The 12,953-nt window shown below is 40.8% G+C and overlaps 2 non-coding genes across 2 annotated transcripts; one reads left to right on the forward strand and one right to left on the reverse strand.

Annotated features, from left to right (window-relative positions):
* Positions 1-6,002: 6,002 nt before the first annotated feature.
* LOC130964507 (small nucleolar RNA R71) lies at positions 6,003-6,110 on the reverse strand. The gene has a single exon (XR_009080597.1). It is a non-coding gene; the product is annotated as a small nucleolar RNA R71 (small nucleolar RNA).
* Positions 6,111-12,849: 6,739 nt separating this feature from the next.
* Positions 12,850-12,953, forward strand: LOC130965045 (small nucleolar RNA R71). Its single transcript, XR_009081103.1, has one exon. It is a non-coding gene; the product is annotated as a small nucleolar RNA R71 (small nucleolar RNA).

Here is a 12,953-nt window from a genome sequence, read left to right on the forward strand (position 1 = left end):
ACCTCGAGTTTCAATGCAATTACTACTATTTTCTATTCAATTCAGTTTATTCCTATTCTAAGATATTCGTTGCACTTAACCATGAAGAATGTGATGATCCGTGACACTCATCATCATTTTCACCTATGAACGCGTGACTGACAACCACTTTCGTTCTATCTTAGACTGAGCGCATATCTCTTGGATTCCTTAAACAGAATCTTCGTGGTATAAACTAGAATTGATGGTGGCATTCATGAGAATCCAGAAAGTCTAAACCTTGTCTGTGGTATTCTGAGTAGGATTCAGGGATTAAATGACTGTGACGAGCTTCAAACTCGCGATTGTTGGGCATGATGACAAACGCAAAAGAATCAATGGATTCTATTTGGACATGATTGAGAACCGACAGATGATTAGCCGTGCTGTGACAGAGCATTTGGACCATTTTTACTGAGAAGATGGGATGTAGCCATTGACAACGGTGATGCCCTACATACAGCTTGCCATGGAAAGGAGTAAGAAGGATTAGATGAAGGCAGTAGGAAAGTAGAGATTCAGAAGGAGCACAACATCTTCATACGCCTATCTGAAATTCCCACTAATGATTTACATAAGTATTTCTATCTTTATTTTCTGTTTATTTATTATTATTATTCGAAAACTCCATAATCATTTATTATCCGCCTAACTGAGATTTACAAAATGACGATAGCTTGCTTGATACCAACAATCTCCGTGGGATCGACCCTTACTCACGTAAGGTTTATTACTTGGACGACCCAGTGCACTTGCTGGTTAGTTGTGCAGAGTTGTGAATAAAGTGCCGAGTTATAAACGCGCATACTATGTTGAATGCCATTATTAGAGATCACAATTTCGTGCACCACTTGTTTCTATCTAAGATATTCATTCGCACTTCAATATGATGAATGTGATGATCTGCGACACTCATCACCATTCTCAATCTATGAACGCGTGCTTGACAACCACCTCCGTTCTACATTAGATTGAATGAGTATCTCTTGGATTCCTTAATCAGAGTCTTCGTGTTATAAGCTAGAATCCATTGGCAGCATTCTTGAGAATCCAAAAAGTCTAAACCTTGTCTTTGGTATTCCGAGTAGGATTCAGGGATTGAATGACTATGATGAGCTTCAAACTCACAAGGGTTGGGTGTAGTGACAGATGCAAAAGGATCAATGGATCCTATTCCAGCATGAGTGAGGACCGACAGATGATTAGCCATGCGGTGACAGTGCACCTGGACCATTTTCACTGAGAGGACGAATTTTAGCCATTGACAACGGTGATCCACCAACACACAGCTTGCCATAGGAGGAACCTTGCGTGCGTGAAGAAGAAGACAGGGGGAAAGCAGAGATTCAAAAGACAAAGCATCTCCAAAACTCCAACATATTCTCCATTACTGCATAACAAGTATTATTTAATCCATGCTCTCTTATTCATTTGCAAGTCAACTGATAATTATAATTGATATCCTGACTAAGAGTTACAAGATAACCATAGCTTGCTTCAAGCCAACAATCTCCGTGGGATTCGACCCTTACTCACGTAAGGTATTACTTGGACGACCCAGTGCACTTGCTGGTTAGTGGTACGAATTGTAAAAAGTGTGATTTATAATTTCGTGCACCAGGGCAGGGGGTAGTACGAAGCAAACTCGGGAAAAGGATAAATTTTGTAAGGCTTGGGATAGAGTGTGGAATAAGTAGGACATTGGATTGAGGGATGCATTGAGAAAAGTGACCAATGCATGTGGAGGGAAGACAGTAAGGACAAATGAATTCAAAATATTGTACATTAGGGGTGTCTTCGAGACATTGAAGAGTTATATGCATAGCTCCATATAAAATTGGACCATAGGGTGGTTGAAAGACTTATGCATGCACAAGAGAGACTAATGCATGTGCCTTGTTCAATGGACTAGTGAGTGAAAGCTATTAGAGATTCTATAGGTGCTCACATGCTTCTACCTTCAAAATTCAAATGGAAATTGAAGATGGAAAACAAAATATGGTCATAAAAAAATATGAAAACATGCATAAAAAGAAACAAGAAATATTTGATAAGCACAAGAGGGGAGAACGTTGATGAGCGGATAATTTGTACGCTTTTTGGCATTGTTTTTAGTATGTTTTTGATATCTTTTAGTTAGTTTTTAGTATATTTTTATTAGTTTTTAGTTAAAATTCACTTTTCTAGACTTTACTATGAGTTTGTGTGTTTTTCTGTGATTTCAGGTATTTTCTGGCTGAAATTGAGGGATCTGAGCAAAAATCTGATCCAGAGACTCAAAAGGACTGCAGATGCTGTTGGATTCTGACCTCCCTGCACTCGAAGTGGATTTTCTGGAGCTACAGAAGCCCAATTGGCGCGCTCTCAACGGCGTTGGAAAGTAGACATCCTGGGCTTTCCAGAAATATATGATAGTCCATACTTTGCCCAAGATTTGAAGGCCCAAACCGGCGTTCAAAGTCACCTCAAGAAATTCCAGCGTTAAATGCCGGAACTGGCACCTAATTGGGAGTTAAACGCCCAAACTGGCATAGAAGCTGGCGTTTAACTCCAAGGAGAGTCTCTACACGAAAATGCTTCATTGCTCAGCCCAAGCACACACCAAGTGGGCCCGGAAGTGGATTTTTATGTCATTTACTCATCTTTGTACACCTTAGGCTACTAGTTATCTATAAGTAGGACCTTTTACTATTGTATTAGAAGACTTTGGTAGCTATCTTCATTTTATGCTATCTTAGATCATTGGGAGGCTGGCCATTCGGCCATGCCTAGACCTTGTTCTTATGTATTTTCAACGGTGGAGTTTCTACACACCATAGATTAAGGTGTGGAGCTCTGCTGTACCTCGAGTATTAATGCAATTACTATTGTTCTTCCATTCAATTCTGCTTGTTCTTTATCCAAGATATCACTTGTTCTTCAACTTGATGAATGTGATGATCTGTGACACTCATCATCATTCTCACTTATGAACAAGGTGACTGACAACCATTCTTGTTCTACAAGCATTCGAGGCTTAGTGAATATCTCTTGGATTTCTGATTGCACGATGCATGGTTGATCGCCTGACAACTGAGTGCTCGCCTGACAAACGAGCCAGCCATTCCGTGAGATCAGAGTCTTCGTGGTATAGGCAGGACCTGATGGCGGCATTCAAGAGAATTCGGAAGGTCTAACCTTGTCTGTGGTATTCTGAGTAGGATTCAATGATTGAATGACTGTGACGTGCTTCAAACTCCTAGCAGGCTAGGGCGTTAGTGACAGACACAAAAGTATCAATGGATATTATTCCGGCCTGACCGAGAACCGACAGCTGAATTCCGCTATGCCGTGACAGGGCATATGCCAATCGCTTTCACTGAGAGGATGGGAGGTAGCTGCTGACAACAGTGAAACCCTACACGAGCATGCCATGGAAAGGAGTAAGAAGGATTGGATGAAGACTGTAGGAAAGCAGAGAGACGGAAGGGAAGGCATCTTCATACGCTTATCTGAAGTTCCTACCAATGAATTACATAAGTATCTCTATCTTTATCTTTATGCTTTATGCGTTTATTACCTATACCCATTTGAGTCTGCCTGACTAAGATTTACAAGGTGACCATAGCTTGCTTCATACCACCAATCTCCGTGGGATCGACCCTTACTCGCGTAAGGTTTATTACTTGGACGACCCAGTGCACTTGCTGGTTAGTTGTGCGAAGTTGTATTTATGCTATGGTATTGAGCACCAAGTCTTTGGAGCCATTACTAGGGATTGTTTATGTTTTGAAAAGTATTGATCACAATTTCGTGCACCAAGTTTTTGGCGCCGTTGCCGGGGGTTGTTCTTGTGTATGGACAACTGACGGTTCATCTTGTTGCTTAGATTAGGCATTTATTTTTTTTTGAAATTCTTGAAGGTGAATCCTAGAGTTTCATGATGATTTGTTGAAATCTGGCTGGCTGAGAAGCCATGTCTAATTTCATTGGACCGAGGTTTCAACTCATCATCACAAGAGCTTGATGATTTTTATCAATCTTGCTTTTGGAGCAGTGATCTGCTAAGGCTTGGCTGGCCTTTGGCCATGTCTAGTGTTTTGGACCGAAGCTTTCTTTGAAAGCTTGGCTGGCTGTGAAGCCATGTCTAATTCCTGGACCGGAGTCTTAGACTAGCATTGCACTGATTCCTGGAATTCTCATTAAGAATTTTGATATCTTTTTCCACTTAATTTTCGAAAAAACACAAAAAAAAATCACAAATTCATAAAAACTAAAAATATTTGACGTTTCTTGCTTAAGTCTAGTGTCTCATCTTAAGTTTGGTGTCAATTGCATGCATTCATTCATGTGTCTTAAGGATCTTCAAGTAATTCTTGATGATTTCTTACTCTGATCTTTGAATTCTTTTGGCTTGAGTGTTTATGTGTCTCATATAGTGTCAGTAATACACAAACTGCTAAGTTTGGTGTCTTGCATGCATTGTTATTTGATTCTTGTTGCATTTTTGATTATTAAAAATCCAAAAATATTTTTAATCTGTGTCTTTTCAAGTCAATAATACAAAGAATTGAAGATTCAGAACATGCTGCAGAGGAATTATACAGAAAAAGCTGAGCATTCAAAAATGCCCAGTGAAGAAGACAGACTGGCGTTTAAACGCCAGCCAGGGTGCCTGGTTGGGCGTTTAACGCCCAAAAAGGGTGCATTTTGGGCGTTAAACGCCAGAATGTATACCATTCTGGGCGTTTAACGCCAGGATGGTGCTAGGAGGAAAATTTTGTTTTCAAAATCAATTTTTTTTCAAGTTTTCAAAGTTTTTCAAAATCAAATCTTTTTCAAATCATATCTTTTCAATCAAATGTTTTCAAAATCAATTTCTTTCCTTTTTTAAAGATACTTACTAACAATTAATGATTTGATTGAACATTTTTTGCCTTTTTTGTTGAGAAAGGTTTTATGTTTGAATCATATCTTTTCTTGTTAGGCAAGTCACTAATTTTCAAAATCAAATCTTTTAAAATTGATTTCAAAACATATCTTTTAAAATTGTTTTCAAATCATATCTTCTCAATTACATCTCTTTAAAACTAATCATATCTTCTTAACCTCATCTTTTTCAAAATAGTTTTTCAATCAAATCTTTTTAATTTCTAATTTCAAAGTCTTTTTCAAAAATCACTTGATTTCTTTCTCACCTTTATTTTCGAAAATCAATTAAGTGTTTTTCAAAATGTTTTCAAAATCTTTTTCATTGAATTTTCGAAAATCCTCTTCCCTCCTCTCCACATCCTTCTATTTATGGAGTACTACTCCTTCCTGATGCACAATTCAAACTCTATCTAATCAAGTTCGAATTCTTCTACCTTCTCTTCTTCTATTTTTCTTTTCCTCTGACACTTCAAGGAATCTCTATACTGTGACATAGAGGATTCCATATTTTCTTGTTCTCTTCTCTTTCATATGAGCAGGAGCAGAGACAAAGGCATTCTTGTTGAAGCTGATCCTGAACCTGAAAGGACCTTGAAGAGAAAGCTAAGAGAAGCCAAAGCACAACTCTCTTTAGAGGACCTGACCGAATTCTTCAAAGAAGAAGAACACATGGCAGCCGAAAATAACAACAATGCCAACAATGCAAGGAAGGTGCTGGGTGACTTTACTGCACCCACTCCCAACTTCTATGGGAGAAGCATCTCTATCCCTGCCATTGGAGCAAACAACTTTGAGCTTAAGCCTCAATTAGTTTCTCTAATGCAACAGAATTGCAAGTTCCATGGACTTCCAATGGAAGATCCTCATCAGTTTTTAGCTGAGTTCTTGCAAATCTGTGACACAGTCAAGACTAATGGGGTTGACCCTGAGGTCTATAGACTGATGCTATTCCCTTTTGCAGTAGAGACAGAGCTAGAATATGGTTGGACTCACAACCTAAGGATAGCCTGGACTCTTGGGAAAAGCTAGTCAATGCCTTCTTGGCAAAGTTCTTTCCACCTCAAAAATGGAGTAAGCTTAGAGTGGAAGTCCAAACCTTCAGACAGAAGGATGGAGAATCCCTCTATGAAGCTTGGGAATGATACAAACAATTAATCAGAAGATGTCCCTCAGACATGCTTTCTGAATGGAGCATCATAGGTATCTTCTATGATGGTCTCTCTGAACTATCCAAGATGTCTTTGGATAGCTCTGCTGGAGGATCTCTTCATTTGAAGAAGACGCCTGCAGAGGCTCAAGAGCTAATTGAAATGGTTGCAAATAACCAATTCATGTACACTTCTGAAAGGAATCCTGTGAACAATGGGACTAGTCAGAAGAAAGGAGTTCTTGAGATTGTCACTCTGAATGCCATATTGGCTCAGAACAAGATATTGACTCAACAAGTCAATTTAATTTCTCAAAGTCTGTCTGGAATGCAAAATGCACTTGGCAGTACTAAGGAAGCTTCATCTGAGGAAGAAGCTTATGATCCTGAGAACCCTTCAATGGAAGAGGTGAATTACCTAGGAGAACCCTATGGAAACACCTATAATTCTTCATGGAGAAATCACCCAAATTTCTCATGGAAGAATCAAGAGAGACCTCAACAAGGTTTCAATAACAATAATGGTGGAAGAAACAGAATTGGCAATAACAAGCCTTTTCCATCATCTTCTCAGCAACAGACAGAGAGTTCTAAGCAGAATACCTCTGACTTAGTAACAATGGTCTCTGATCTAATCAAAACCACTCAAAGTTTCATGAATGAAACAAGGTCCTCCATCAGAAATTTGGAAGGACAAGTGGGTCAGCTGAGCAGGAAAGTTACTGAACTCCCTCCTAGTACTCTCCCAAGCAACACAGAAGAAAATCCAAAAGGAGAGTGCAAAGCCATAACCATGGCCGAATATGGAGAGGAAAGAAAGGAGGTGGACGCCACTGAGGAAGACCTCAATGGGCGTACACCAACCTCCTCTGAGTTCCCCAATGAGGAACCATGGGAATCTGAGACTCAAAATGAGACCATAGAGATTCCATTGGACTTACTTCTGCCTTTCATGAGCTCTGATGAGTATCCTTCCTCTGAAGAGGATGAGTATGTCACTGAAGAGCAAGTTGCTAAATATCTTGGAGCAATCATGAAGCTAAATGACAAGTTATTTGGAAATGAGACTTGGGAAGATGAATCTCCCTTGCTCACCAAAGAGCTGGATGACTTGTCTAGGCAGAAATTACCCCAAAAGAGACAAGATCCTGGGAAGTTTTCAATACCTTGTACCATAGGCACCATGACCTTCAGAAGGCCTTGTGTGACTTAGGGTCAAGTGTGAACCTCATGCCTCTCTCTGTAATGGAGAAGCTAGGGATCTTTGAGGTACAAGCTGCAAGAATCTCATTGGAGATGGCAGACAACTCAAGAAAACAAGCTCATGGACTTGTAGAGAATGTTTTGGTAAAAGTTGAAAACCATTACATCCCTACTGATTTCATAGTCCTAGAAACTGGGAAGTGCATGGATGAATCCATCATCCTTGGCAGACCCTTCCTAGCCACAGCAAAGGCTGTGATTGATGTTGATAGAGGTGAACTAATCATTCAAGTGAATGAAAAATCCTATGTGTTCAAGGCTCAAGGATATCCCTCTGTCACCATGGAGATGAAGCTTGAAGAGCTTCCCTCAAATCAGAGACAAATAGAGCCCCCAAAGTCAAACTCTAAGTTTGGTGTTAGGAGGCCACAACCAAACTCTAAGTTTGGTGTTGAACCCCCACATTCAAACTCTAAGTTTGGTGTTGGGAGGTTCCCACATTGCTCTGATCATTTGTAAGGCTCAATGAGAGCCATCTGTCAAGCTACTGACATTAAAGAAGCGCTTGTTGGGAGGCAACCCAATGATTATATTTTATATATTTTCTTTTGTTATTTTATGTTTTTTTGTAGGTTGATGATCATAAGAAGTCACAAAATCAATGAAAAAAGCAAAAACAAAATGAAAAACAGGAAGAAAAACAGCACACCCTGGAGGAAGATGTTGCTGGCGTTCAAACGCCAGTAAACCTAGCAGTTGGGCGTTTAACGCCCAGTCTGGCACCATTCTGGGCGTTTAACGCCAGAAAGGGGCACCAGACTGGCGTTAAACGCCAGAAAGGGGCAAGAACCTGGCGTTAAACGCCAGGAATGGGCACCAGCCCGGTGTTTAACGCCAGAAATGGCTCAAAACGTGATTTTGAGCAACATTTGGTGCAGGGATGACTTTTCCTTGACACCACAGGATCTGTGGACCCCACAGGACCCCACCACCATCCTCTCTCTTCTTCCCCCATTCACCAATCACCTCAATACCTCTTCCCCAAAAACCCTTCACCTATCAAATCCCATCTTTCTCTTCACCTCTCACATCCATCCTTCATAAATCCCCACCAACCTCACCCTTCAAATTCAAACCACTTTCCCTCCCAAACCCACCCATACTTGGCCGAACTCCTTCTCCCCTCTCTCCTATAAATACCCTTCTTCACTTCTTCATTTTCACACAACCTACACACCACTTCTCCCCCTTCTTTGGCCGAACACACCACCATCTCCCTCTCCCTCATTTCTTCTTCTTCTACCCTCTTCTTTCTTCTTTTGCTCGAGGACGAGCAAACATTTTAAGTTTGATGTGGTAAAAGCGTTGCTTTTTCGTTTTTCCATAACCATTATGGCATCCAAGGCCGGAGAAACCTCTAAAAAGAGGAAAGGGAAGGCAAAAGCTTCCACCTCCGAGTCATGGGAGATGGATAGATTCATCTCAAGGGTGCATCAAGACCACTTCTATGAAGTTGTGGCCTTGAAGAAGGTGATCCCCGAGGTCCCCTTTTCACTCAAAAAGGGTGAATATCCGGAGATCCGCCATGAGATCCGAAGAAGAGGTTGGGAAGTACTTACCAACCCCATTCAACAAGTCGGAATCTTGATGGTTCAAGAGTTCTATGCCAATGCATGGATCACCAAGAACCATGATCAAAGTGTGAACCCAGATCCAAAGAATTATCTTACTATGGTTCGGGGGAAATACTTGGATTTTAGTCCGGAAAGTGTGAGGGTAGCGTTCAACTTGCCTATGATGCAAGGAGATGAACATCCTTACACTAGAAGGGTCAACTTTGATCAAAGGTTGGACCAAGTCCTCACAGTTATATGTGAAGAGGGCGCACAATGGAAGAGAGATTCAAGAGGTAAGCCGGTTCAATTGAGAAGGCATGACCTCAAGCCCATGGCTAGAGGATGGTTGGAGTTCATTCAACGCTCAATCATTCCCACTAGCAACCGGTCCGAAGTTACCATAGACCGGGCCATCATGATTCATAGCATCATGATTGGAGAAGAAGTGGAAGTTCATGAGGTTATAGCCCAAGAACTCTATAAAGTGGCGGACAAGTCTTCCACCTTGGCAAGGCTAGCCTTTTCTCATCTCATATGTCACCTCTGTTATTCAGTTGGAGTTGACATAGAAGGAGATACCCCTATTGATGAGGACAAGCCCATCACCAAGAAAAGGATGGAGCACACAAGAGACCCCTCTCATCAAGAGATCCCTGAAATGCCTCAAGGGATGCACTTTCCTCCACAAGACTATTGGGAGCAAGTAAACACCTCTCTAGGAGAGCTAAGTTCCAACATGGGACAACTAAGGGTGGAGCACCAAGAACACTCCATTCTCCTCCATGAAATTAGAGAAGATCAAAGAATCATGAGAGAGGAGCAACAAAGACAAGGAAGAGACATTGTGGAGCTCAAGCACTCCATAGGATCTTCAAGAGGAAGAAAGAGCCGCCATCACTAAGGTGGACCCGTTCCTTGATTTCCTTGTTCTTTATTCTTCTGTTTTTCGAATTTTATGCTTATGTTTATCCATGTTTGCGTCTTATGATCATTAGTGTCTTAGTGTCTATGCCTTAGAGTTATGAATGTCCTATGAATCCATCACCTTTCTTGAATAAAAACGTGCTTAATTGAAAAGGAAAGAATTGCATGAATTCTGAATTTTATAACAGTTTAATTATATTGATGTGGTGGCAACACTTTTGTTCTCTGAATGTATGCTTGAACAGTGCATATGTCTTTTGAATTTGTGGTTCATGAATGTTGGCTCTTGAAAGAATGATGAAAAAGGAGACATGTTACTGAGGATCTGAAAAATCATTTAAAAATGATTCTTGAAGCAAGAAAAAGCAGTGAATACAAAAAAAAAAGGGAAAAAAGCAAGCGAAAAAAAAAAAAAAAAACCTAAAGAGAAAAAGAAAGAAAAAAAGAAAAGAATAAGAGTTGTGATCCAAGGCAAATAAGAGTGTGCTTAAGAACCCTGGACACCTCTAATTGGGGACTTTAGCAAAGCTGAGTCACAATCTGAAAAGGTTCACCCAATTATGTGTCTGTGGCATGTATGTATCCGGTGGTAATACTGGAAGACAGAGTGCTTTGGGCCACGGCCAAGACTCATAAAGTAGCTGTGTTCAAGAATCATCATACTTAACTAGGAGAAGCAATAACACTATCTGGATTCTGAGTTCCTAAAGAAGCCAATCATTCTGAATTCCAAAGGATAAAGTGAGATGCCAAAACTATTCAGAGGCAAAAAGCTAAAAGCCCCGCTCATCTAATTAATACTGATCTTCATAGATGTTTTTGGAGTTCATTGCATATTCTCTTCTTTTTATCTTATTTGATTTTCAGTTGCTTGGGGACAAGCAACAATTTAAGTTTGGTGTTGTGATGAGCGGATAATTTGTACGCTTTTTGGCATTGTTTTTAGTATGTTTTTGATATCTTTTAGTTAGTTTTTAGTATATTTTTATTAGTTTTTAGTTAAAATTCACTTTTCTGGACTTTACTATGAGTTTGTGTGTTTTTCTGTGATTTCAGGTATTTTCTGGCTGAAATTGAGGGATCTGAGCAAAAATCTGATCCAGAGACTCAAAAGGACTGCAGATGCTGTTGGATTCTGACCTCCCTGCACTCGAAGTGGATTTTCTGGAGCTACAGAAGCCCAATTGGCGCGCTCTCAACGGCGTTGGAAAGTAGACATCCTGGGCTTTCCAGCAATATATGATAGTCCATACTTTGCCCAAGATTTGAAGGCCCAAACCGGCGTTCAAAGTCACCTCAAGAAATTCCAGCGTTAAACGCCGGAACTGGCACCTAATTGGGAGTTAAACGCCCAAACTGGCATAGAAGCTGGCGTTTAACTCCAAGGAAAGTCTCTACACGAAAATGCTTCATTGCTCAGCCCAAGCACACACCAAGTGGGCCCGGAAGTGGATTTTTATGTCATTTACTCATCTTTGTACACCTTAGGCTACTAGTTATCTATAAGTAGGACCTTTTACTATTGTATTAGAAGACTTTGGTAGCTATCTTCGTTTTATGCTATCTTAGATCATTGGGAGGCTGGCCATTCGGCCATGCCTAGACCTTGTTCTTATGTATTTTCAACGGTGGAGTTTCTACACACCATAGATTAAGGTGTGGAGCTCTGCTGTACCTCGAGTATTAATGCAATTACTATTGTTCTTCCATTCAATTCCGCTTGTTCTTTATCCAAGATATCACTTGTTCTTCAACTTGATGAATGTGATGATCTGTGACACTCATCATCATTCTCACTTATGAACAAGGTGACTGACAACCATTCTTGTTCTACAAGCATTCGAGGCTTAGTGAATATCTCTTGGATTTCTGATTGCACGATGCATGGTTGATCGCCTGACAACCGAGTGCTCGCCTGACAAACGAGCCAGCCATTCCGTGAGATCAGAGTCTTCGTGGTATAGGCAAGAACTGATGGCGGCATTCAAGAGAATCCGGAAGGTCTCACCTTGTCTGTGGTATTCTGAGTAGGATTCAATGATTGAATGACTGTGACGTGCTTCAAACTCCTAGCAGGCTAGGGCGTTAGTGACAGACGCAAAAGTATCAATGGATATTATTCCGGCCTGACCGAGAACCGACAGCTGAATTCCGCTATGCCGTGACAGGGCATATGCCAATCGCTTTCATTGAGAGGATGGGAGGTAGCTGCTGACAACAGTGAAACCCTACACGAGCATGCCATGGAAAGGAGTAAGAAGGATTGGATGAAGACTGTAGGAAAGCAGAGAGACGGAAGGGAAGGCATCTTCATACGCTTATCTGAAGTTCCTACCAATGAATTACATAAGTATATCTATCTTTATCTTTATGCTTTATGCGTTTATTACCTATACCCATTTGAGTCTGCCTGACTAAGATTTACAAGGTGACCATAGCTTGCTTCATACCACCAATCTCCGTGGGATCGACCCTTACTCGCGTAAGGTTTATTACTTGGACGACCCAGTGCACTTGCTGGTTAGTTGTGCGAAGTTGTGTTTATGCTATGGTATTGAGCACCAAGTCTTTGGAGCCATTACTAGGGATTTTTATGTTTTGAAAAGTATTGATCACAATTTCGTGCACCAAACGTGCATAAGATGCACTCCCATGCAAAGGGGCAACTGGTGCATGAAATTGTGATACACAATGGTGCCAACAACTTGGTCGCACAATTGTAATCTCAACTCTTTTTCACAACTTCACACAACTAACCAGCAAGTGCACTGGGTCGTCCAAGTAATAAACCTTACGTGAGTAAGGATCGATCCCACGGAGATTGTCGGCTTGAAGCAAGCTATGGTCACCTTGTAAATCTCATTCTCAGCATAGTAGTACTCATTCTCAGCCACTGTCTCAATCACTTCAATGGCTTCTTCCACAGTCTTTTTCCTGTTCAATGAACCTCCTGATGAATGGTCTACAGCCTTCCTTGATTCATAAGAAAGTCCATCATAGAAAATATGCAATTGCACCCAGTCATGGAACATGTCTGGTGGGCATTTCCTTGTCAAATCCTTGAACCTCTCCCATGCCTCGTAGAGAGTTTCACCATCTTGTTGTCTAAAAGTCTGAACCTCAGATCGAAGCCT

Source organism: Arachis stenosperma, chromosome 2, assembly GCF_014773155.1.
Source record: "Arachis stenosperma cultivar V10309 chromosome 2, arast.V10309.gnm1.PFL2, whole genome shotgun sequence".
Taxonomy (NCBI): Eukaryota; Viridiplantae; Streptophyta; class Magnoliopsida; order Fabales; family Fabaceae; genus Arachis; species Arachis stenosperma.